We start from the raw sequence: 27,547 nt of genomic DNA on the forward strand, positions 1-27,547 counted from the left end.
TGACTGCGTGAGTCTGTGGGAAGAGCCCCTTTTTCCCCTTTTCCCCTTCCCCTTCTCTGCAGGGGGGAGATCTCCATTTTCAGCTTCTCCTGTGCACTGGGGCCCCCACGTGGAGACTGCCAGAGCCCAACATCGCCCCCTGCTGATCATGGCTAGAATTGCGGCAAAAAGCTGAAAGTGCTGAACGATTTTTTTGAAAGGAACTTTGGGTACAGAATTGTTGTTTAGTTGGTTTTGTGTTCTTTTGTTGTTCTGCCAATACATGTACATCATTTAACAAAGGGTTGTTATCTTTTCTTTCTCCATACTTCCTCAATTGGAGCCTCAATTTTAGATTTACAATTGCTTAGAGGGAGGAGCTTGGTCTTCCTCATAATTCATCCTGCTTAGCAAAACACTTCAGCCCCATTAAACTGAGAAAGACACACACATTCTGCAATCCTACTATTTTAAAAGTGACCTGTAAAATATTTCTTTGTTTAGTTTCTGGAGTTTTTCCTCCTTGGAAAGAGGATTTCAAAGTGATTGTGGATTATCAAAAGCCTGCTTTAATTAAAACCCAATATTAATAATGAGTTGTACACATACATGACCAAAATAGTCAAGGTGAGCATAGAGGCCTGTAAAGACTTTTAAAATAGTTCCATATGCAATGCATACATGGAATTAGCATCCCCAAATGCAACTTCATGAACCAGCAAACAATGTGGTGACTCATTTGAACCAGCAAACAAAGTGGTGACTCATTTGAATGCAGAAAATGTCAGAGGAGACACCACAGCTCCAGCCTCATTATTCAAAAGTAAGTCACATGACTGCTTGATACAGTGATGCCTATTTCCTTCTAGACATTCATTAGACATTTGTTCTTATTCTCAAACAAAAATCAGAGAATAATAAAGAAAACCAAAGAATAATAAAGCAGTAAACCGTTTTCTTTATTCTTCTTTCTAATGTGGTGCAGAGTATGCAATCCCAGCGTCCTATGTTCTGTGTGACTGTGTCCACCCTCTGGACTGCGCAGTGTCTTGTCCTCTTTTTCTCCTGTTAAATAACACAGGCAGCTCTGAGGGTGCCAGCAATGATGAGCTTGTACTCAGCCACACAAGCGTAAGGAATAGTCTTGTGTTTTCTACCATTTTTTTGCAAAATATCTCTTCTGAAGCAGCTCAAGGTTAGTGTGCTGGATAGGTACCCTATCGTCTACTCATGATTACTTCCAAAACCAAGACCTCTTTACCTCATCCAAGCATATGTGCACATCAAGCTTGAATGATCAAGTGAGGGAGATTCATTTCCTTCTCACTGTTTCTTATAGAGGAGGTGTCACACTGCTGAGAACAGCAGCAATGCTTCAATATAACAGATGACACATCGGTCCTCATGTTACTTTTCCTCAGGCTTTTTGGTACTGGGTAAAGAACGAGGATTGTGCTGGCATTGCAAACTCTTTCTCAAGCAGAAAGAATTGCAATTGTCTCCTTCATTATCATGCAGAAATAAGCAGGAAGGGGTGATGATTTGACATGCATATTCTGGTGTTTGAGTCTGTGAGTTTATGAGCACTTTCATAGCCTGCTAATTCGCATGGAAGTAGGAAATGCCTGGCACTCCACAGGATGTTGAGCCCTTATTTACACTAATGTCAGCTTTTATGATTTAACATAACATTTATGCCTGTGCAATCACAGATGAGATTTTCAAACATGAAATTTTTTTACTGCAGATGAATTACTGCAATTACATCTCACTAAAGCAATACAACATACTTTCTTAGCTATGAAGAAAAAAGCTATAAAGAGAAAAGGTTTATCTATACCTGAAAATTAATCAGACTTGTGAATGCATTCTCTGGACTCAGTCAAATTCGGAAACATCATGTGTGGGCAGTGTTCATGACTAGGAAAAAGACAATAAACAGTGTAGATACTAGTCAGCCCTGCCTTTAACCAAGTAAATTGCTAGTCTGGGAACTTATTACTCCTAACTAGGGTGACCTGAACACAGTCATTAACACTTGAGAAAATGCCAGGCATGCTACACCTCCTTACTATTATTGGCTCTTTTATTTAAGAAGTAAAACTGAAATAACTTCCAAACTTTAATAGCAGCTAAAAGAAATACCTAGAGGGTGGGAGTGCTAAGAGAAAATCATTCTTCCTATTTATTATAATTTCATATGGAGAAAAACAATTAAGGATTGGAAAGCATATTTTTTGGCAAAAGAATTTGCTAAAGATTGAAAACATGGTGGGGCTTTTCAGCAAATTCCCTTGCTGATAAATGAACACTAATGCTTAAGCCCTTCTAATGAAGACAAGTTTACCATGGAATAAAGTCATCAATGATGAACAGAAAATAGGGCATTTGTAAATACAATGTAATGCAGAATGATAAAGCACATCCAATTTATGCTAAGACGTGCTTGCAGAAGTACGATAAATAATATCTGCATAATCAATGACTGGAAGAAAGACAGACTGAATAAATTATTTTCTGGCAATTTACAGAAAACAAGCCTAGCACAAAAAAAGACAATTTGACATTAGTCTTTTAACAAGATTGTTTGACAAACACTAAAACCAAACTTACTAATGAGTCGAAGGATACAGTATTTATAACTGTCTATTTTCATTAGAGATAGAAAATTTGAATTAGGGCAAGAGCAAAATTCTTGTTTTTTAAGGTAAAAGGCAGAATAAACAACGTAATAATATACATAAAATCCCACATGGATATATACATACATATATATATGAATATGTGCGTGTGTGTATGTGTTTTTCCCTGTACCCGAGATTCTTTGGTTTAAAAATACACACAGATTAAGAGGGATGGGAGAGAAAGCTAGAGAAAAATATATTTGAGGCTCATCAATAACTACTAATAACGAGATACTATATGTATTAGAATTACCTATAGTAGATATGCATTTAATGGCTGGATGCTACACCCACTGGTCTCAATGGGAAAGTTTTAATTGAATTGCTTGAACTAGCCTTTAAAGAAATTATGGAACTACGTTAAAACTGAATTGGGAAAGTTGTAAATTATATCACCATTCATTTACAGAGCCATTTACTTTATGATGTTAAATATCTCTATGATGCATGGTTTTAGAAAGCTTCAGTAGCTGTTTAGGATACCAAGAGTACCAAAATGAGCGATAAGCCATTTAATATCCAGACATTGGCTTTGGAGGACCATGTTACTGAACAGAAACAATTACCCTCATGCTTCCATCAACAAAAATAAAACAAAAATTAATGAAAATATATGGGAACTGACAGTACATAAAACTTTTTCCTGTAAGGATATTCAAATGATTGTTATAATCTGCATAAAACAACTAGATATCCAACTTAAAAAAACATTTAGCAGTTTTTGACCTTCAGTCTATGGAGGACTTTAAAATTCAAATAACCACTAGATTTTCTTTCTGTATAAAACATTCAGTGATGTCTTTAGCACTACATGCTCTGTTAGTAAATAAAACACTGCTCTTATTTTGGTGTTGTCTCAGCCCTATTAAAACCTCTTTTCATTTATCTATGAAAAAGGTACAGCCAAGTTCCAGTAGGCTAAAGTTTGTCATTTTTTCTATTTAGGTGACACAAGCCCAATTTCATCAGCTAAGCAGATGAAAAATGAAAATCAATAGTCAGCAAATTTGATGCTGAGTGGGATGGTTCATTGTGACTGAGAAGAGACTGTGAAATCTGTCTCCTTAAAATTTGCTTCTGACTTTGGGATTTGGCTAGTCGTTTGAACCTACACAGGTGGCAGTATCACTTTTCTGGGGACTCCACATCAAATTTTCATCTATTGCCGTAAAATGGGCACGTTTCATGTAATCATATCTTGATAAGACACAGTCTAATTAATGGAAATACTTAGTTATTAGAGGTCTAAAATCTCCCCAGAGGTTTCACTTCAGCCTGGTCAGGCTTCACTGCCTGAGTGCACAGAGTTACTTCCCAAAGTCTTTACACCTATTTCAGGACATCAAGGCTTCACTGCACAAAGACTTATGTAATAAAAACCTGAAAAGCAGTTGCTGCTCCCTCTTCCAGACCCAGGTAGCAGTCACACACAGAGACAGGACCTAGGAAGGACCTGAGCACAGACCTCAAAGCAAGTGGAGCAAGTACCCCATGCTAGTTCCCAGAGAGCCTTTTGGAAAGGCTAGAGAGTGTGTGTTGAGGTGCTTTTTGTTGGAGAATCTATACCTTACATAAACCATGCATGTGTGAGAAAGTTAAGGACTTTCTACAGGTTGGAAATGGCCACACACTGAGCAGTTCTCTGAAATGGTAGCTTCACCCATTGCTTAGGAAAATGTGCTGCTAGCAATAAACTAAAAATTCACATTCTGAACATAATAGACTGAGGTATAAGACAATATAAGTCACTTTTTGAAACAAAATATCTATGGGCAGTTTATTTTTGTGCAATACTGCTTAGTTGTTTAGGATTTGACTAAGTAATATTGACAGGAAAAAGAGTTTCAGCTTCAATGGAAGCCTTACTGCACTCTCCCAAGTGCTGCTTTTCTTGTGCCGACTAATATGGCATCAAGGCTAAGAAAGTCAAATGGCTTCTACAGAATGAGATGATCAAACCCTTAAAGAAGCATTGGTAAAATTTTCAGTGTTCTTAGCATTGTAAGCACCAAGTATTTGGTGATGCTGTCTACTACACTGCAGTGAACATGCAGGTGGAAGACAAAGGCACATGAATATTTCTGGGTGGAAAAATCCCTTTATAAAATATGGGGTTTTTACAAGAAAAATACTACACCAATTTCTAGCCCTCTGATCCCATCTACTTCCTGCCCACAACAGAGCTATCTGAACAAAATAGTAAAAGAAATAGTTCGTTTTGACGGCCTAACAGAGCCATTTACTCTCCTGGATCTTGAAAGAAAAAGGTGAGAATTAAGTTTGCAAATACATATATTTACCAATATTGGTAGAGAGGGTTTTTTGTCTAGATGAGGTGCATTTTATAAATACTAGTAATTTCAAGCTGACAGTAGATTGTGCTTAGACTAAAACACATGAGGAATGGAAATAGTTGTGACTCTAGGATGTTCACGTATAAAATGCCACGTGTACGTTTTGCTGTTTCCTAGGAGATTCCTTTTGAACAAATCAGCCATACAATCAATCAGGAGAAGGAAAAGAGGGAAAAAAGTGGGTGTTAGGCATTATATTTTGTAACGTGCTGAAGACAGCATTAGTGTTCTAATCAAGGGTTTTTTTGAAGCTAATAACAAAGCCTAAGAAAAGCAATTAAACATAAGACATGTGAGGAAATAAATGAAAATAGGTGGAGAATCTAAACATTGATTTCCTTTTATGTAATTCTGCTAATGAGTGTTATTTTATCATGTGTTTCTCCACTATAAAGATGCATGACCCAATCGTTCACAGCTCTATGCTGCCATAAAGATGACCTGTGAAAACTCATGCAAGGGAATTTTAGAGGCAGTGTTTAAAAAAAAAGAAAAAAAAAATCACTTTATAGCATGAAGTAGCCAGAATAGCATGAGTGTTAAATAATTGCACTTGCTAACATGATTTCTTGACATCGTGGTTATCTCCTAGCAGTAACCTGTGAAGTTACTCCCACAATATAACTTAAAAATAAAGGGAGCAAAAAATCATGAAATCCACCATCCACCTTTCCGCTGCAATGACTGTAACTGCAATTAGCAGTGGCCATATTTTAGTGTAGTTTTCTAGGTTCTCTCTCCTGTATGGAAAAGCAGTATGGTAAGAAATGCTGAAAGACACCCTTGAATATCCTTCACCTGATCTGCCTTGTGTGTTTCTTACCAGAAGCCAAAGACCTTGGCCATTAAGTTCAAGGGATAAAACCTGCCCAAACTTTAGCATTCCATTTAATGTTAATTTATCGTTGAACTTTTATGGAACTACAAAAGCTTTACTATCTTTATTAAAACCATCTATGTTTATTGCATACTGAAGTTGCAGCAAGGAGATTCTGGGTTGAATACTTCATTTGTGTAATTTTTCTTTTTTATTTTAAAAGAAAAATTTTGGAGAAATTTAGTGAGTGCCTTGCTTCAAGAAAGTACCCAAATACTATGAATAGAAAAACATCACTTTAGTGAGCCATTGAAGGAAGTCAGTGGCGGTCTGAAAAATAAAAGCTAAACACGATCCCAGTATGGGGGAACTGGAATAGTTTATTGAACAAGAGAACACTATTTTAAAGGTATCTGAGGCTGGACATGTTAATGAAGGGGACGAGCTATGTTAATTAGGGAATTACACAAGTTTTTACTACCGTTGCCCAATGGGTTAAACATTTCCTTCAACTAAGATTACATAGGGGGAAAGGATTAAGGGGTTTAGACATGGTTTGATACAATCATCTCAAAAGTCTTTTCTGATATCTGCTGGAGCCAGGCTTGATCAATGATGTAGAACTTTAACAGGTCTTGTGAGAAGGGTCCAGCTCCTTCAGATCACAAGGTTTTTGTGAGCCCTTGTTTTCCTTTGCTGAAAGCTGGGTTTGGGCTCCCACATCTGCCCCTTCTTTTTTTATTTTTCTAAAAACCAAAAAACTCAGAAAAAACTTTGATCAAACATTTGCCAATGCAAGAAAAAATACAAGGGAATATAAATATTACTTTAAATGTTTTCTTTTAACTTATTATGCTAACTAAACATGAAATCTAAGCTTTGATTACTATTTTTTCTGCAACTTATCCATGCTTTGAAGTATCGGTTCAGACTGAGGTAATAACAAATTCTATAGCTGCATTTTAGAAGCAAAGGTATACTTAAATGGATCTATCAAGAAACATTGCAGTCTTACTTTTAGTACCACAAGTGAAATTAATTTTAGCAAGGAGGCTCCTTTTTCAAGGCAATGTACAGTCTTTTACATACCTGAGATGGAAAGTATGATTATGCAAAGGCCACAGAATAGTTTGGGCCACAAGGTTTGGCACTATAAAGGCATGTGAAGGAATCATAGCTGTTTTAAGGCATTCTGCATATTGCTACATAAATTATTTTTTTAAACTTAGCATTAACATTAAGAACATTTAACTAATCAAAAAGACTATCAGACATTTTTGGATATAGAAAAATAAACAAGGACCAAAATGCAAGAAGGAAAAATTCCCAACAATGCTAAACTAAATAACCCTGGATTAATATAAAACTTGTTTAAACAACTTAACTTATTCCCATTATTTCTTATTAGAAATTACTCTTATAAAATCTTATTTAAGCTATCCTCTAAAAATCCTATTGACTTATAGGCAATTGATTTTGAACCGAACTTAATAACTTGATGACTTCAGGGTTTGTGTGCTCCTGATTTTTACTGAAAGTGTTTTTTAGTGTTTGTTTTTGAAAACTTTTATTTAACCTAAGACGTCTCTGCAAATGAAATTCTATTCAACTCAGGGTGATATGTTTTCTGTTTTTTATCTAAGAGTGTTTGTGCATATGTGAGGTAATGCGCATTTGTGTATAAATCAGAACATATTAATCATTATGTATTCACACGCATGCATACATTCACTCACACATTCATACTCGATGGCCATCGAACACACATCATACAAACATACCTTTGGGTTTCATTTTACAGTGTCTTTTGGTTATGCATTGGCATTTTTTGTTTCTCACCCTTAGATTACTAATATAACTATGTTTTCTGTTTTGATGATAGTATAACCTGTAAAAACATAAGCATATTTTACTTCATGTTCAATTTAAATTTCAAATACATATAAACATTCTTATAGTTCAAGGATAAAATATATACTTCTTCTATTTTTAAGGTAAATATATGTCTTTCTGTGTTAATTTGGCTTCTGGACTTAGGGAAAATTGTTATTGCAAAGACTTAAAAATTTTCAAAAATACAGCTATGCATACATTTAAAAACTATTCTGGCTATTACTTATGGAAGGGTATCTTCATTCAGCAAGGGTTCTTTGCTTTCCCCGCCTTCCCCCCCCCCTTTTTTTTCCTCTGTTTGTTTGTTTGTTTGCGGGGTGTGGGGGGACAATCTCTCCATTGGTAGCGTTTTGTTTGCCTTACACTGTGAAACTGAAACAGGTTAATAAACAAAAAGGGTTTGCAAAAAAAGACCAGTTCTTAGTTCAGGCTGTAAAGAAAAAGGAAAAAAAAATCAAGGAAGGGGGTTTTTGCTGCTCTGATTACTGCTGAAGTCGGCAGCTTTGTGTCTGCCCCGCTTTGTTTGTCTCCGGGGTCACTGTTCCTGGGTTTCTCTCGTGCTGTTGCTCCCGGGTTTCCGCTCGCTCCCTCTTTCGCTGACGGTCCCGCTCGGGCTCTTTCCTCCCTCGGACCTTTCCCGGAGCTTCTCAGGGACTCTGTGGGATCCTCTCCGCCACCCACGCTCCATAGCCCCGTTTTTTGCGTACCTCGTGCGCTGTTTGTGTTTGTCTTTCCCGGTGCCTCTGTCGTTTCCGGGTTCCGCGTTCCTTCTGCCTTCTGAGTGGTTCCCGCTCGGGTCCCGCTGCTGCTTCCTCCGCCGCGGGTCTCTCGATCTCGTTGTTTGCTGGGGCGCCGGAGGTGGTGGCCCTCTTTCAGGGACCTGCTCTGGGGTGTTGACCTCGCGCCTATGGCCGCTGCTTGGCTGCTGCTGCTGAGAGCGGTAGCGGGCGGTGACACAGGGACTTGCCGAGACAGCGCGGCAGTTTGCTGGCGCTGGCTCGCACCCCGACCCTGCACAGGGTGGCTGCAGCGGCGGTGGCCATGGTTCTGTCTCACACGGCTCTCTCCGGGCAGCGTGTGTCGGGCTGCAATGTGCTTGTGCGCTCAGCTCGGCGGCTGGGGCCCGTCCCGGGCAGCAGCTGCTGAGGTTTTTTCGGGCGACTGCCGAGTCCCTCAAGCGCGTATCAAGAAGGTTGGTAACGCTCAGTTCTGACATGTGACGCTGGGCCCACAGCAACAGGTTCTGCAAGGGCCGTTCGTCAGTTTTCGCGCTGTGCTGCTTAAGCTCGCGTTTTAAAATTAAATAAATGTGGTTTTGTTCAGAAGATATTTGAGTCCCCATTGTACCCTACTTATAATGTTACAAAGTCTTTAAAATAATTACCCAATCTGGAGTTCGTAGTCAGCTCGCTCAGCAGTTCCCGCCTGCTGAGGACAAGTTTCCGTGCATGTCTTCCGCTTTCTCTCAGTTCTGACTACGCACACACCACCGAAACACAAGGAGTGCTGCTTCCCTTGGTCCAGCCAGCCGATGGCCGAGGAATCTTCTAAATGTTAGAAGGTTCTCAGCCCCACGGTTGTGGCGACATTAGTGGCGGTCTGAAAAATAAAAGCTAAACACGATCCCAGTATGGGGGAACTGGAATAGTTTATTGAACAAGAGAACACTATTTTAAAGGTATCTGAGGCTGGACATGTTAATGAAGGGGACGAGTTATGTTAATTAGGGAATTACACAAGTTTTTACTACCGTTGCCCAATGGGTTAAACATTTCCTTCAACTAAGATTACATAGGGGGAAAGGATTAAGGGTTTAGACATGGTTTGATACAATCATCTCAAAAGTCTTTTCTGATATCTGCTGGAACCAGGCTTGATCAATGATGTAGAACTTTAACAGGTCTTGTGAGAAGGGTCCAGCTCCTTCAGATCACAAGGTTTTTGTGAGCCCTTGTTTTCCTTTGCTGAAAGCTGGGTTTGGGCTCCCACAGAAGTCTGAGGTAAACTTCCATACAGGTTCTTTGTCAGAGCCTAAAATTAAGAAAACGTCTTTCATAGTTTGAGAAAAAGCTGTATAAATATTCCTCTCCATACCTTGTCACTGCAGCATATTCTACCATCCTTGCTGTTTTTCACATTGACCTACTCACAGACACAGTAACGAACTCATTAGCTACATTTTCATTTACTTCTCATGCCTTAGGAGGTGATAGGTCTGGTCCATTAACACAAGGTTCTTCTCTCTGCTGCAATTTGCATGTGGTTAAGAAAGAAAGGTTTAATGTTAATATTTCAGCTAACAAGATATTACAATTTTAAAAACAATTGCGAAAAAAATAACCTCTGACACATCAAAGCAGGGATGTTTTCCACAAGAGAAGAATCCCTAATGCACATAAAAAACTGAAGAGACGCTGGGGATGAAGAGCCTGAAAGATTTTGAAGCATTGCTACCGACTGTAGGAACAAGTATTGTCTGACATGGGGACCAGTCCTATCAGCTATTTGGTTTTTCTCATCTCTAGGCAAGTTTTCTTTATATAATATATAATGTATTTGTTTATAATTTTTCTTTATTTTCTAATCCTGAAAAGCAAATCGTATGTGTAATTTGATTTTTATAAATGAAACAGTACAGAGGAATTTCACTTAGTAATTGTAGACTTTTTAACATGGTAGAAAAAACCAAGTCTAGAATGTTTTGGTCATTTGTAAAGCAGAACAACATATATTCTCTGGAAAATGAAAACTGAAAGGGTATATTCCCCCACTTTCAGCAAGAGAGAGAGAATGAGAAAGGTATTAGGGTAGGTAAAACCCGAAAAGCTACACACAAAACCAACATTTGTTTTCAAGAACATTATTTGAGACTAGATATAAGAAAGACATTTTTTTATGATGAGTGAAACACTGGAACAGGTTGCCCAGTGAGGTGGTGAGCATCCCCTCCCTGGTAACATTCAAGGCCAGGTTAGATGAGGCTTTGAGCAACCTGGTCTAGTGGAAGGTGCCCCTGTCCATGTCAGGAGAATTGGACTAGATGAGCACTAAAGATTCCTTTCAGTCCAAGCCATTTCATAATTCTACCATCGCCTCACTTTTCTTAATGCATGGACATTTCTCCATAGGCTTAGGTAACTCTACAGGAAGAAGGGGCAAACTTGCAGAAATTAGCTGAAGAATTCATAGATATTCCTAAGAATGTTGTATACAAACAGATACTTCATGGCCTTAATAAAGGAATCAGCTCATTTAGCTGTATAAAATCTCAAAGCAAGACAGAATTTATTAAGTGTAAAACCGTTTTCTTTCTAAACAAGGAGAGGAAATAAAGAGCTCTTTCTCTTTCCTCTAAAAGGCTTTTGAAGTGTTTTCCTACTGTTGCAGAGTGTGAAAACTTCTGCACAGAGCATACCTAAGTGGGGCAGAAATATGACTGAGATTAACTATTTTTGCCTTTTGCAAACAATCTAGTGCAGTGCTCATGCCATCTAGTCACCAGTATACAAAAGACAGTGTCACTTCTCAATACAGTTTTCTGTTCTTTGTACATGTCGCTCCAAAATAGTGGGGCCTGGTAATAAGCACAGCTCTTAGGAGCAACTGCAATATAAATAACAACAAAAGCATATACCTTATTGTACCTATAAGAGCCATAACCGCATCCAGAGCTTCTCTTTAACTGGTACAGTTTTGCTTGCCTCTTTAAGTGAAACTATGGCAATTTAAATCGTCTGACAATTTGACCCATCCTCCTAAGTCCTGCCACTGTAAAATAACTTCTCAAAATAATAGCATCAGAAAATTTCATGGTCTGAAAGTACTTCAGCTTTTAATATAATATTTTTTAAATATTAGAAAGGATCTAAGCTTTTAAGAAAAACTAGGTAACAACCATTTTCTTGTATTATACATTAAATGAATAATACTCCCAGAAAGTTAAAAATGCTTTTTTTTCTCCCACTTACCCTCCTCAACTTTCTAGTTAGCATAATTCATGGAGAAACAATGGGGGTTTTGAAAAATAATGGTTTGAAAATAGATAAAACAAACTGATAAGGGTCAGTTTGAACACAAAACTTGAGATTGTATTTATGTGATTGGATCCCTACACAGATCGCTTTATTGAAAAACAAACATTAGTAGGTTAAGGATCAGAATGGATGGATATACTCACTGATTTCCCCCAGCCCCTCTCTGGCAGTTTTGTTTCACTGTTGCTCAGGGGGTTCTTGTTTATGTAGCATCTGATCCTTTCACCTGTCTCCTAATAACCATGACAGATATCACTGATATTATCTCCTACCCTATCTCAGTTGTCTTTAGGCTCTGAAACTTTTCATTTCTCATAATGTCACAAGTAAAAACTGAATTTGCCCCATGAATTTCAATGGTAGTTTAAAACACTTTTTTTTTCTTTTTTTTTTCTTTTACTGCTAGGGCTTCCAGGATTTTTGCTGTTTGATGTTGAGAAGTATGGACATGTAAAGAAAAGATCAAAGTACACTCCTGGTTAATAAAACTCAGCAAAAGTTACTGCACAAAATGCTGGTAAAATTAGACTTCATCAAAGAATCATGGAGGACTAAGGATCAAGGGGAAACATTAAAAATCACAGTAGAAATATTTTTTAAAAAGCAGAAGGAGGAAGAAAAGTTTGGTTTTAGAAGGACAGGAGGGAAAAATGTTACACCTTATTATCTAATTTCTTATTTTTATTTTCACACTGGTTTACAGATAAAGTGTTGGAAGGCAGATTAGAAATTCCATAGGTTAATAACATCAGTAATGATCAATGAGCATATCCTCTGAGTGAAGGCACAATATTTACATTTGATGTCATAATACTTCATAGTTAAATTAGTTATAAAATATAGAAAAACTATAGTCTTATTTTCAAGAACAAAGGCAACAAGAACTTTACAAAAGACAACCTTTAAGTATAAATATTTATTTAAAATATTTTATCTCCTTTTTGTTTAGAAAAGGGAAGGAATGACTTTAAAGTAGTCCATTTTTTCCTTTGTAAGGAAGACAGGTTATCTATAAGAATGCAGCTCTCTGTTCCATATGACATTACTGGTACTTTTAATATCCCTAGCATTGTCCATACCATCTGTTTCAAACATCAAGCATTCCTGTAACACAGATATTATTGACAAATTGAGAGTCATCATGGCTAGGCTTCGCGAACGAAGATTTGGGGAGGGTTCTACCCACGTTTTTTGCAAGTGCATTGGTGGTTAAAAAGACCAATACAAGATAGGCACGTTCAGTTGCAAAAGGCACAGCAGAAAGACTCCTCAGGTGGTATATTCTGCAAGGCACGATTCTTTCTGCATTGTCTTTTCTCCTCAAGAGTGATCCTGCGTGCTTTCTCAAAAGCATCAGCAGCGTTATAGATGCTGTGTCTCCAGGCCTCCCAATTGGAGGCCAGAGTAGACCAGTTATGTTGATCATATGGTCAAGGCTGAGATGTTGTTTCAGGGAGTCCTTGTGTCTTCTCTTCGGGGCTCCTCTCTTGCGGCAGCTGGTAGCGAGTTCACCATAAAGCAAGATCTTAGGGAGGCGGTGGTCCTTTCCAAAAGCACTATATGCCTTTGCTAACCTGTTGTCTATCTCTCCGTCAATCTTACCATTTGAGGAGATGAGGCTACCTAGGTAATTAAACTGCTGGGCTGATTGTCCATACCATCTGTTTCAAACATCAAGCATTCCTGTAACAGAGATATTATTGACAAATTGAGAGCAACTATTTGAGAAATAACTCATTACAGAGGACCTCACAGCTAAGATTATGCCCTATCTGATAAATATGAAATTAAACTTGTAACAGTATAAATTATGGTCAGTTCCTTGTTCTTGCTATAAATGACCAATCTTTACCAAAGAACACTGTTAATGTTTTCTGTCAGTGAGTTTCACACATTAGCTCTGCTATGTAAAGTGTGGTTCCTCCTATATGTTTAAAAGGACACTTTTAATTTGAGTGTGGTTTTGCATCAAAAATAAATGGTTACTTGGGTTAATCTTCCTATGCTTTTACTTACTCCAACAAATCCAGTCCTCTAAATAACTAAATATTTTTGTCTGTCTCTCTGCAATAAAACAGAATGCTACAAATAATTTTTGTCACCCTTCCATCTGGATAATCCAAGTAGGGCAGGGAGTTCAAGGTGAAAACATGACTGATTTTATAAAATTGTTCTATTTCACTACTGACCAACTGTGCTTCCTCCAGTTCTTCATGAGAACTGAACTCTACTGGCTTGGCTGTTACCAGGTTCTGAACAGGTGTTTCATTACACTTGTCCCAAAAGATGTTAATTTTTTCTCCAGAAAAGCAAGACACTGACACTGTGGAATAGATTGCATCCAACAGGTGAGAGCCTTATTAAACTTTCCCATAAGAAAAATAAAGAGATGTAGAGCAGTGTGGCCCTCCTCCGTAATGATCACAAAGTTGTATTTAAATTGTCCAGTCGGGTCAGACTACAAAATTTGCATACAAGTGTAGGATGATGGCACTGAGGTTTCCCTGCAGAGTCCTGGAGCAAGGATTCCATGGCATTAAGCACCTAAGGGTCATCCTCTTCAGATAAGGAATGAGAAAACCACTGTCATTCAGTTAGAATGAGTGAAATTTAAAGCCACACACAGTCCCTTCCTTGACTTTCCAACTACATGTATAGGAGCTGAAAATAAAAATGTCTTGTCCGGTGACAAATTCATTTTTTCTGACTCTGGAAAAAGCAACCTTTTGGAGTCTAGAAACATGCCAGAAAACCAGTCTTTCCCTAGGAAAAGGAGAGCTGTAAGAACAAAGGAGGTATAAGGTAATGTTACTAGCTACTTTTACCACGTCATAGGGGGAAATGTTTCCTAAATTGTGACGGTTAGTTTAGATGGGCAGCAGCAGAGATGACTATGCTCATTTTTTCATTACATTTTGAACATGGATTTCAATTGCTGTTACTCAAACTCAGAAAGATAGGATGAGGAGGTTCTTTCAGACTATGCAAGGAAATCATCCAATGTGTGAATTTGTTATTTTTAATAATGGAGATTTAACAAGTGAAAAGAAAATAATAAAACAATTATGATCCGACTCCCTAAAAATTCATAAAGCACCAACCATCTTTCTGGGAGATATCACTGAGTTAAGGTCACTTTTCACTTTTGGTATCACTGTAGTGGATTCAAAGTATTATCAGTGAAGTTAGCAGAGTTTCCCAGTCACAAGCTATGAAAACAAATTGCTTTCAAGCAATTGAATAACTTCCAATATCAGATTCTATGAGTAGAAATAAAAAAACAGAGCTTTGTTCTGATTCCTGGGGAAGAATCGTGTTCAATGGACATTTGGCAATTTGGATTCCAACCCCCTTTTCTTCCTGCTGTGCAGTCACAGGAAAAGTAGAGTATTTTTAACCAGTTACTCACTAGAAATATTTGAGAAACTGTGTTTTTGAATCTGATATCTTCTCAAGTAGCTAACTCAGATGGTATTTAAGTGGTTAACTCAGATGGTATTTAATGTCATTCTGTATCTCACCAAATATTTTCTCATGAACTCTCTTGAGTTTTTACTTCCCTTCTTAACCATTTAATTAATTATTTCTTCATTTTTTTATGTGTTTCCATTTTGTTTGCTTCTTTTCAGTTTTTTAATATACAATGCATTTCACACTCTCTTCCATTTCTTCCATATCCTTTCCTCCATTTTTTGTCATATTATTTTCCTCCTTTTCCCTTCACTGTTTCTCTTGCTTTTGTTGATGCTCCACTTCTTTCACTCTATCAATCTATTGATTGACAAGTTGATGTATTGATTGACAAGATGATATGTTGATTTGAAAGGATTCTCTGAAATAATTTCAATACCACAGAAACATTCAGATATCCACAAGGCATGTTCATTTTCAACATATTATATTGTCATTGGAATACTGAAATTGCTGGAGTGCAGTGACAATACTCCATTTTGCTTCTTCAGAGAATGTAAGTTTGCTAAATAGGCACAAATTATGTATAGCAGAGTCATACCCATCAAAATTGCAGTCTGTACTCTGCCCTGCTCAAATTAGAGTCTGCTGCCAGATTGTTTGAAAGAATATACAGGAAAGTACACAGCTGTGGCAGTCTCCAACTAAATGAATAATGCAATATCAACATCTGTACGATTTTTGAAATGCTAAACATTCAGATACGAAGCCTCTGCCGAGGACACAGATGGTAATATGTTGTTGTTCTTGCAATAGTTCCACCAGAAATGGACAGAGTTCCATAAACAGACTGGACGGTTAATGCCTGAAACAATCCTTTCATTTAGCAGCACTAGCTCTCAATGCGTCACAGAATGATAAATGCTTGCTTTTTGGGTTGCATTTAATTCCAAGCTTTGTTAAGCTAAAGGAATCCAGTAATGAATATGGACATCTTCAGACATGAACACAGATACCAACAGTTGACAGCACTCAGCAGGTGAATTTAAAGTGACAATCCGAGTTAAGGTAGAATAATTAACATAAATTTTCCATTCAATACAAAAAGAATAAGAGAGTCCTATGTTTACCTCAGGAAACCTCAAATAACTAAGCAAACTTTTCCTAGATGCCCAACAAAATTATTTCATAGGATTATGTGTATTTGTCTGCTTTTTAAAACACATCAGTATGCATTGCCCACTAAAAGAATAAAAAGAAATAAAACTTATCTCTGAATACAAGCAAATATATCTGTTCATCATCCAGGGTCTTTAGGACACTGGTGGAAGAGAGCATAATATCTTTTAATTTATTCTTCATCTTGCTTTTTTCCATCCATAAAAACTGTGTTCCAAAGGCATTCAGCAATTACAAAAAAAAAGCACTTTTGCTCAAATTAGAGTCTGTCCCTGGATTCAGAAATAAGCTAAAAGAACTAAGTGGAAAGTCAACATAAAGTTAAGCAGTGTTGAGAGGCATAGGAGTGAAAAGGAGCTAATACAGAAAGCAATGATTATATAAAACAAGCCTCTGAGAGAAGGCATGAAATCACCAATCAGCTTGTCTGGACAGTTGTAGTCTGAACACTTGATCCCAGACAAAATTTATCATCTTAGCTGAGATAGGCTCACCAGAAAAATCAAGGATTATTTCCTTTGTGCATTGACACAACTGAGACAAGTATATAATAAATGTTAAAAGCTGCACCCAAACCGAAGAATATTTGAAAGACTAAAAGACAGGAAAAAAGGTCAAGATACTAAGTCAGAAATTCCAGGAAGCCTGTCAAGGCAAAGAAGGAAAAGGATATATCATTTTCAACAAGGGTTCTTGATTAACCCTATACATAATTCTATAAATTTCAATAACCCCCACTTCACAGTGTACTTTAATTTTTAGGAAAAGATCAGAACTTCAGCCAAAAAAACCCCAACAAATGGCATTTACCTTTCCTCTTTTAATGCAGGAAACATGATATTCAGAGACAACTACTCACTTCTGCAAGGTTTGGAGTTCATAACCAGTAGGATCTTTAAGCAACCAGCATCATTTCTCCTGCAAATGCTCTGTGGCAAAATCTGAAAGGGACAAGGGACAAACTTTGTGGTTTCATGCTTTTATCATGCCCAAACTACTTACCTTTTCCTCCACATCCTGGCAAGAAAGGAAGTTGTGCTTCTGCTTTTTACTTACAGAGCTGCCAAGAAAATTAGATTTCTATTCTCATTTTGGGTACTTCTTCCTAGGTTTGGCTCCTTCGAATGTTAGTCATTGTCCAGCAGAGGGCTGGCTCGGCTCTGGGCCTGGTGATGTTGCGTAGAGCCTGCAGACAACTCTGCCTTTATCCTTTCAGGAGAGAAGGAATTTTTCTATTCCTGAAATCACATTCTGAAAAAAAAACATTAAATTGGTATTAGAAACACTTGGCTGGGGGAGCAGGAGGAAGGCAAGACAGAAAGAAACGTAAATAAAAGCAGGAGAAGGACTTCCTAAAGTCAACAAATCATGAAGGGACCTGGAGTGGAAGACTCTGGGGGACCAGCAAATGGGCAGTAGTTCAGTGGTTTAATCACCTCATAATACCCCAGGGGGTGAAAAACTGTGCACAAAGTCCTCAGCTATAGTTTTAAGAGTGAGAAAGTTGCTATAAAAAAGAGCCTTTCAGGTCATACCATTCATTTCCAGGAAAAAAAACATGTACTGTTCTTCCCACAAGAGAAAAAGAAGGATTCATAGCCAAAGAAGAGGCAGACTGTGAACTCTGGGGTCACAGAAGCTGTTGCAGCCAAGATTAAAACTCAGTAAGAGTTCTCCTTAAGCACAGAGGCAAAACTCAGGACCTCTGTGCTGCAAACTGAAGAACTTCTGCTACTGAAGTAGCAGATAGGGATAAAATGTCTATGGAAATAGACATGGAATGCATGTCTATGGAAATAGACATAGACATGCAGTTTGTGTGTATAGCACTGGCCAAGAGTAAGAAAAAAAGAAAAAAGTTTTAGAAACTTAAAAAAAAGTAAGTCAGCTGTAGGATTCATATATTTCTACACAGAAAAAAAAAAAAGAAAAAAATGTACACCTTGATGCACAGAACATCGGCATTTTGCACGTGCAAGAATCTGAGCTTCAAACCAAACCACAGGGGGCTCAGTGACTTGCCCAAGGTCAAAATATAAAACCCATGTAAGGTTCTTTGATTGTGATTTGCTTTTTAATATAGAGAAAGTTCACATGCTGAGGGAACTGAAACACTTTGCAGGCAAAGAAGTGCTCCATCTACCTAATTTACTATTCATATATACTTTAAAGAATCTGATCTCAGTAGATATTTGTTCACATCACAAAGCTACCACATACTTTGAAATAATCTGTTAGAGTTGGAAGACTCTGTAGAGGAAAGACCCAGAATCTCAGAACTGAAACAGAAGACGTGTTACAAAGCAGGATCAAAGGCTATGCTGACATGCATTCAGGAACCCAAGATAATGTTTCTATGCTCTGTGAAAAGCTTGAATCCAGGCTATCTCATGTTAATATTCATATGTAATGTGTTTATCAAAACCTTAATAATGGCATTAATATGGTAATACAACCTCTGCGCTCCAGTGAAACTTTTACAATTGGTAAGGATTCTCATTTTTTTCCCCTTAGAAATCTTCCTAATTTCACCACATCTTCTTCTGTTGCTGAATTGCTTAAGAAACTCCAGATACGTACTCAAGCACATTACTATAATAGCTATAAAATCTGCTATGATACACTCAGGCCAGTAAGAGCCTCACTGCTACAAAGCTTCCTGCAAATATCTGAGCTAAACACAGAAATGCCCTCGGATACTCTTATTTTTAGCTATATATAGTTAACTCCAGCTGAACAGTCACTGGAACAAGATTCAAAATTATATATATTGTGAAATACTTTGCTCATGGTTAGTAGCCTTGCTGCTAAGCAAGCACTGAAGCAGTGTCTTTCTGCAGTATGTGTCCTAACACATGTGTAGAGTTCATACATGTTATCTGTTTCCTAAGAACACAAAACTACAGGATGTTGCCTCTGATTTGTCTGTCAGTGTCTGCTTTCTGCCGTACATTTGCCACCCACATTAACTAAATAATACTTGAGAGTAGAGAATATAAGCACTTTTCCATGACATCTTAATGCTAAACAGTCTGTTAAGTGTGATGTTCTGACCAATGCAGAATGCCTTTAACTATACATACACACCTACCTACATATCTAAGTATATTTTTATTTCCATAAGAGAAGCACCATTGTAAATTAGGAAGCTGGTCTATAACAGGCACTGATACTACTGATTACCAATGCAAAGCCTCAGAACAAAGGATCTGTTTGGAAGATTATTATTTGTAGACCTAAGATCTTAGGAGTGTTTCAATATGTTGAAGAAACTCGTAGAGTGAGAACAAAATGTCTTATGAAACTTTAAATTATGTAAAATACTGAGATGTATTATATGAGGCATTTTAAATAAGGGCAGAATAAAGGCTAAATACTTCTGAACTGTCTCAGAAAAATTAATCCTTCTTAATTCATGCACCGTTACTAGACTCTGATATTAAAATGCCTCTTGCCTTTAGGTTGATGTGATTATAATTATTCACTTGTTTTAATTCATATTTTATGTACTGTATGTATTTTTATGCAGCACCAATTGTGGTGGCATCCAACAATTAAAAACAAGCATAAATTAATCTCTAATTTGCAGGCAAACAACTTCAATTAATGAAATAAAGGACTTTTACAATTTTTAATTAAAGTTCTGAATAAGCCAGTATATCTCATATAAATCTTATGAAATCTGAAGTTTTTGAGAGGACCTTTTTAACAACACTTTGGAGGTCATTTTATCCCTGTTGCAAAAATAAGAGCCTAAGTTTTCTTTCTACCTGACTACCACTGTGTGCCCCAGGACCAAGTAATATCCTCTCAGCACCATTTGAGCAGTAGTGTATTGGCTTCTAGCCTCCGAAGAGTTATGTTTCCTTTTTTAGCACTCACTCTCTGAATGACCCTGGGAACGAAAACTGGTATTTTGTGTACAGTTTCTTTGTCTCACAGAGGTGCCACAGTGAGGGAGTCAGGGAGTCAGTGAGACTATTTCTCTATGTAGAAATTGTAATGTCTTTTCTATAAATGTTATTGCAGTCACTTTGGCAGGGTTCATCCTCAAACAGTGTCCTGGAACTTGGATCTAAAGGTGCTATTTTGAGTATAGATCCACAGAACAAATGAGAATTTGGGGCAAAACCCTCAGGTTTTCCTCTGGAATGGGATAACTCTAAGAACACCCTTCATAATTATTAGGCTTTTGCAGTTCCTGAATAAGAAACAGTGTGTGGTGATTATTGCCAGCAAACTTACAATGTCACTACAACCAGCAGCCCAGCAGGCTTTTTCTTGAAGCCACATGCATGATGGCAGCTGAAAGAAGACTCTAGGATATATAAATCTCCCAAGATTTATATGTTGCTCCCAGATGCAACACAGGAGGAACTCAAAAAAGAACATACAATGAATACGCTGAAGTGGAAAGCTTAGAATTCAGAGCTCATGGCAAACATGCCCTTAAGAAGAGAGAAAAATTTAGAAATACAGAGACATTTCTAACTGATGCAAGTTTCATAAAAATCTTCTTTCTTTAGACCTAATTTTGTACCATATCAGCCCCAAGTCATCCTTCTGATAAGAATATAAGAATTGTGGCAAAAATCCAGCACCCAAATAGTTGGGTGCTAAACTGACAAGTGGTTGAAAATTAAAAATCAAAATTGACTTGGCACTGATCACCACTTTTTATGCCATGAGTAGTCACTTGCTGTACAGATAGAGACATCATTCTATTAATATTTGACTGGTGAAGACTGGATTATTGGTATTTAATGTGAATACTACCCATGAGTATGCTGCACTGCATAACCTGTACTACAGACTGAAGTCCTCGAATGTATTCATAACTTAGTTACAGTGGGAGTCTGAGACTAAAATAAAATTACATGTAATATTGTATAAGTATTAAGATTCAATTATACAGTAGAAAAGTACATGTATATGGTACTGATATTTTTGAAAAATAATAGTAAAACATATTTTTTAAAGGTCCTTATGGACTTAGACAAAGCTGCTCTGTCTTTAGATGTAGAATGGCATTTTTACAATCACCTTTTTTAGGTTAGGAATATTCATATTGAAAAGACTGAGAGCACTACTCATCGACACTTAGATTTGAAAGACAGATGAGGAGAATATCTCTATTAAACTCCTTCTCAAAGGATCTAAGAACACATTTAAAATTTTAGAAATAGAGCTACTACTTGCAAATCTAAATATAGATTTATCCTATATATCATGAAATATGTAGTCCCTATTCTAAATCATCAGTAGAAAATGTAATCAAAGATTTACCATCTTTCTTGGGATAACCAATTAGAATATTCTTGGTAATTAATTCCAACACTGCCTCTTGATTACTCCCCACAAATATGCATATATGTGTATGCTTCTATAAAGATGAGTTGTTGTACATAAAGGACAAGTATATTCTTTTAATCATAACCAGTCTAAAACTTATGGGCAAAAAAAAATTGTGCAACAAAGAGCTGTGTATTTCTCTCTCCAGTGAAGTTCTGTATCTCTCTGCCTCATCAAAAAGGAACTATCATGTGTAGCAGAAGACTCTTAGAAATTAAATAAATCGTGTCATGCAGAGGAAATAAAATCAAGCAGTTCCATAGCACAACTTAGTGAAATGATGATAAAGGCAGATTTTACAGTACTTTCATCTGTCATATACTTGTCATATGTTCATTTTAATATATGTACCAATATGAATTATATGATACTCTATAAATCTGCTTTTTTCTTTAAAAGTTACAGAAAAAACCTATGCTTCTACTGATTTGAATTTGAAGGGGACGTATGAATATGTACTCATACATCCAGTGCTAAAAAACAAAGGTTATATTGCAAACTTAAACATTCAAACACTGATAAATGCCAGAAATATTTCCATTTAGAATTCTCGACTATAAAACAGTGCTTAATTCCATTTTCACTTTATTAACTAGAATCTCTTAAAACCTTACTTGCTGTTATCTTAGCCCATTGTCCTGATAAACTAAGTTCCCTAGGTCCCAGACCTGGTTTATCTGATCTAAGATACCCTGTCCAATTAATTCTCATGCATTTTGCAGCAGGATTTATTAGCTCAAGCTACTGCCTAGGTTCGGCATGTTCTGGATATACTTGCTTTGCTCTGTTACATCCTGAAACGGTGGACAGGACAAAGGGTTGTCCCTGGGTACCTCCTTCAGTTTGTTTATAGGTAGATGATAATAAAGCAGGAAATGAAAGACTTGCCCAAAGCGTTCTAATAGGAACATAGTCTCTATAGCCCTGTGTGGTTGCAAGCTATATGGTACATGCCTCCAGAAGGGTCACCCATGCCAGACAGATCAAAACCGTGGGACCAGATATAATACATTCTTGGGCAGGATGAGCTCATTAGCCTCCTGGCAGTCATCCTAGGAGAAGGACAACTCTAATCCCAAACCCGGGCAGATGGAGCTCGCTTAGCCCTGTAAGGCCATCCATCTAAGAGAAGGTCACTGTAATCAAACCTACGTCCTGAGGACCTCACTGCCACCATCCAAGCTCGCTCGGCCCTGGCAGATGAACCTCAGGATTAAAGGGTGGGTTCAGTTCCGCGCACACTGTGTCTCACCTAAAAAAAAATCCATTGCGCAGGCTTGAAGGCTTTACCCACATGCAAAAAGTCCTGTAGCGATGGGCGAGGGTCGAAACGGCAGGTGAAAGGTGCACTGGGAGCCGCAGACCCAACCCTGCATGCAGGCGGTTCAGGATATTGGTCATTTGAGACTGACCGGAGATGACAGTCTCTTGGGGCAGCACCCTGAACGACCAAGCAGCCTTTTCAAGGAGAGCACTGCTTGCTCCACTCGGAGAGGGGCCTAGAAAAGGTGACCTAAACAAAGCTCATCTCCACTTTCACCCGGTTGGTTAACCGCAGGCCAACGGGCATCTTCGTCCAATGCAGTCGCACAAAGAGCAAAAGACAAAGGCATGCACCTGCCTCCAAAGGTGTACCTAAATTAATTCTAGCATGTTGGAATATCAGAACCATGCTCGATTCTGCGGATAGCGGACGTCCTGAGCGTCGGTCTGCCCTAATTGCCCATGAGCTGACTTGTCTCAACATCGACATTGCCGCTCTCAGTGAAGTTCGCCTTCATGAAGAAGGCAGCCTCAGAGAACATGGTGCCGGCTACACACTCTTTTGGTCAGCCAAGCCCAGAACCGAAAAACACCTCTCAGGAGTCGGCTTCATGATCAAAAACTCCTTTGTTCCTAAACTCGAAAATCTGCCAACAGGTCACTCAGACCGCATTATCTCCCTACACCTTCCACTAAACAACAAGCAACATGTTGTCATCTTTAGTATATATGCCCCAACTCTCCAAGCTGACCCTGCTGAAAAAGATAAATTTTACACCGACCTGCACCTCCTTACCCAAAAGGTTCCTGCAGATGATAAGATCATTATCCTTGGTGATTTCAACGCCAGAGTAGGCAAGAATTTTGAAGCCTGGAAAGGAGTATTAGGCAAGCATGGTGTTGGAAACTGCAACGATAATGGTCGACTTCTGCTAGAATTCTGTGCAGAGCAACAACTCACTGTCACTAATACTATCTTTCAGCAGAAAGATAGTCTGAAGACAACCTGGATGCACCCCCGTTCTAAGCATTGGCACCTCATTGATTATGTCTTGGTGCGACAGAGAGATGCCCGCGATGTCCACCATACCCGCGTGATGCCCAGCGCAGAATGCCAAACAGACCATCGGCTTGTGCGCTGTAAACTCAATTTTAAGCTCAAATTCAAACCAAAAAGGGGCAGTATCCCAAGGAGAAGACTCCAAGTTAACAATCTCCAATCAGCCACAGTAAGAGACAGTTTCCAGGCAAACCTTCAAACCAGGCTCGAAAACATTCCCACAGCTTCTGCAGAGTCCTCTCCTGAAACAATCTGGCACCATATTAAAAACAGCATCCTGCAATCCTCTGAAGAATCCTTAGGGTTCTCCCTCAAGAAAAACAAGGACTGGTTTGACGAAAACAACCAAGAAATCCAAGACTTGTTGAGGAAGAAGAGAACCGCCCACCAAGCACACCTTGCACTGCCATCCTGTCACGCAAGAAAAACAGCCTTTCGTCTCGCATGCAGCAAGCTCCAACAGAAACTCCGTGACATCCAGAACAAGTGGTGGATCGGTCTAGCTGAAAAAACTCAATTATGCGCAGATACAGGTGATCACAAAGGTTTCTATGAGGCCTTGAAAACAGCATACGGGCCTACATACCAGGTACAAAGCCCTCTACTCAGTGCTGATGGTCAAACCCTTCTAACAGATAAAACCTCCATTCTGAATCGATGGTCTGAACACTTTCAGACTCTTTTCAGTACCAACCATGTAGTCCAAGATTCAGCAATTCAGTCCATCACACAACAACCAGTAAAGTATGAATTGGATACTGTCCCCACTTTAGGAGAAACCCTCAAGGCCATACAGCAGGTGAAAATCGGCAAGGCAGCTGGGGTTGATGGAATTCCACCTGAAGCCTGGAAACATGGGGGCCTTGCACTCCACACCAAATTTCATGAGTTTGTGGTGCGCTGTTGGGAGCTCGGTGAACTACCATCAGACCTTCGTGATGCTGTCATCATCACTTTGTATAAGAAGAAAGGTATTAAATCAGATTGCTCAAACTACCGTGGTATTACTCTGCTCTCCATTGCTGGCAAAATCCTGGCAAGAATACTCTTGAACAGACTAATACCCACTATAGCAGAAGGAATTCTACCTGAAAGTCAGTGTGGTTTCAGAGCCAACAGGAGCACTACAGACATGGTATTTGTCCTCAGACAACTGCAAGAGAAGTGTAGGGAACAGAACAAAGGTCTCTATGTAACCTTTGTCGACCTCACCAAGGCTTTTGATACTGTGAGCAGAAAAGGTCTCTGGCAGATTTTGGAACGTTTAGGTTGTCCCCCCAAGTTCCTTAAAATGATCATCTCACTCCATGAGGATCAGCACGGCCAAGTCAGATATGGCAACGCACTTTCTGAGCCCTTTTTAATTAAGAATGGTGTGAAACAAGGCTGCGTTCTCGCTCCTACCCTATTCACCGTCTTCTTTAGCATGATGCTCCAAAGGGCCACAGCAGACCTCAATGATCAGGACGGCATCTACATTCGATACCGTACTGATGGAAGTCTATTCAATCTAAGGCGACTGAAGGCCCACACCAAGACCTTAAACCATCTTGTCCGGGAGCTGCTTTATGCTGATGACACTGCCCTCGTTGCCCACACAGAAGCAGCCCTGCAGCGTTTAACATCCTGCTTTGCAGATGCTGCTGAGCTCTTTGGGCTGGAAGTCAGCTTAAAGAAGACAGAGGTCCTCCATCAACCTGCACCTCAGGAAGTCTTCCATCATCCCCACATCACCATTGGCCAATCAGAGCTCAAATCAGTCCAACAGTTTAATTACCTTGGTAGCCTCATCTCCTCAGATGGAAAGATCGACGGAGAGATAGACAACAGGTTAGCTAAGGCATATAGTGCTTTTGGAAAACTCCACAAAAGAGTATGGCTTAATAAACACTTGAAGAAAAGTACCAAGATCGGTGTTTACAAAGCCATAGTGTTGTCTACTCTCTTATGTGGTTCCGAATCATGGGTCATCTACCGCCACCACCTGCGTCTCCTAGAACGCTTCCATCAGCGCTGCCTCCGTACAATCCTTAACATCCGCTGGTCAGATTATGTGACCAATACATCTGTACTAGAGCAAGCAGCTGTCACAAGTATTGAGGCCACGTTACTGAGAACGCAGCTGCGATGGGCAGGGCACGTCTCAAGGATGAAGGACCACCGCCTCCCTAAGATCCTGCTCTGTGGTGAACTTGCCACTGGCTGCCGCATGAGAGGAGCCCCGAAGAAAAGATACAAGGACTCCCTGAAACAGCATCTCAGCCTTGGCCGTATTGATCACCATAACTGGTCTACTCTGGCTCCAAATCGGGAGGCCTGGAGACACGCCATCTATAACGCAGCTGTCTCCTTCGAGAACACACGCAGGATCACTCTCGAGGAAAAAAGGCAACGCAGAAAGAACCGTTTCTTGCAAAATACACCATCTAAGGAGTCTTTCTGCTGCGCCTTTTGCAATCGGATATGTCTGTCACGTATTGGCCTCATAAGCCACCAGCATGCCTGTAGCAAATGTGGATAGTGCCTTCCCAAATCTTCGTTCGCGAAGCCTAGCCGTGATGATGATGATGATATTAGCTGAAGCATAATGACACACTGTATGCAATGCCTAGCCAAATTAGAAATCAGGCACAGAACCTCGTACCTCACTCCAAAAAGTTGTACGGGCACATGCTTCATTTCCCAAATTCTTGCCTCTACCTTGGTTCCCACTCCCCAGCTCTCCCATACTTCTATTTTCTAAGCACATCTAGCTATTCTTCCATTTCCATCTATGTGAGGAAGCATTCCTCTCCTTTCCCCTTTCAACCAGAAACAGACAACATCTTCACTGCAAAACCTGAAGCATGTGAAGACTAGAAGTCTTCAGGGAACAGTGATGCTGGAAAATATAAAGTCTCTACTTAGCTCCATGAACCTGGGCAAACTCGAATAAATTTTCAATAGACAACAAAGGACAGAGCCCTGATGGAGCAGCCTCTCTCTGCCAAACTTAGTGACATTTATTTGACAGTTATAGTTCATAATTATTTTAAATTCAGATTAGGAAATATTTTTCTATGCTAATTGAGTAAATACTTTCAAAATTTTCCCAAATTGTTCACTTCAAATAATTACATCTAGGCAAAATTTGAAACATAAAAAAATAAATGTCAAGGAACACAAATAGATACTTCTCCTTAACTAACTCTGAAGTGAACCTTGAAAATCTTCACACACAAAAGGAAATCAAGCATGTTCTTCTACATTCTGCAGCTTTTAATTTTCATATGAAGTGAACAATCATTATCCAAATCTGAGGGCACATGTGCTGGGGATGGGCATGCTGCCTAGATTTCTGCATGGTGCTATTTTATGGAGACATCAAATACCCCAAAGAGAAAAAAAGGCATCAAACAGTTGTTGCAACTCTCTCAATGGAAGAACAGCAACATCACAGAAAATTTTAGTGATCTGTATTTATCTTTATTTTATCCTTGTACTAAGGCAAGTGGACTTTATAAAAGAGGTCTCAAAGCTAA

General features: G+C 38.8%; 1 long non-coding RNA gene across 1 annotated transcript in view; it reads right to left on the minus strand.

The window, feature by feature from the left end:
- LOC116786304 overlaps positions 1–27,547 on the minus strand; it is a 52,610-nt gene that overhangs the window by 13,801 nt on the left and 11,262 nt on the right. Inside the window, exons 4-6 of the long non-coding RNA XR_004356872.1 lie at positions 17,211–17,292; positions 9,822–9,973; positions 1,820–1,899 (exon numbers count right to left, since the gene is read on the minus strand). This is a non-coding gene — a long non-coding RNA (uncharacterized LOC116786304). The remainder of the gene's footprint in view (positions 1–1,819; positions 1,900–9,821; positions 9,974–17,210; positions 17,293–27,547) is intronic.

This window comes from Chiroxiphia lanceolata, chromosome 4, assembly GCF_009829145.1.
Source record: "Chiroxiphia lanceolata isolate bChiLan1 chromosome 4, bChiLan1.pri, whole genome shotgun sequence".
In the NCBI taxonomy this organism is placed as follows: domain Eukaryota; kingdom Metazoa; phylum Chordata; class Aves; order Passeriformes; family Pipridae; genus Chiroxiphia; species Chiroxiphia lanceolata.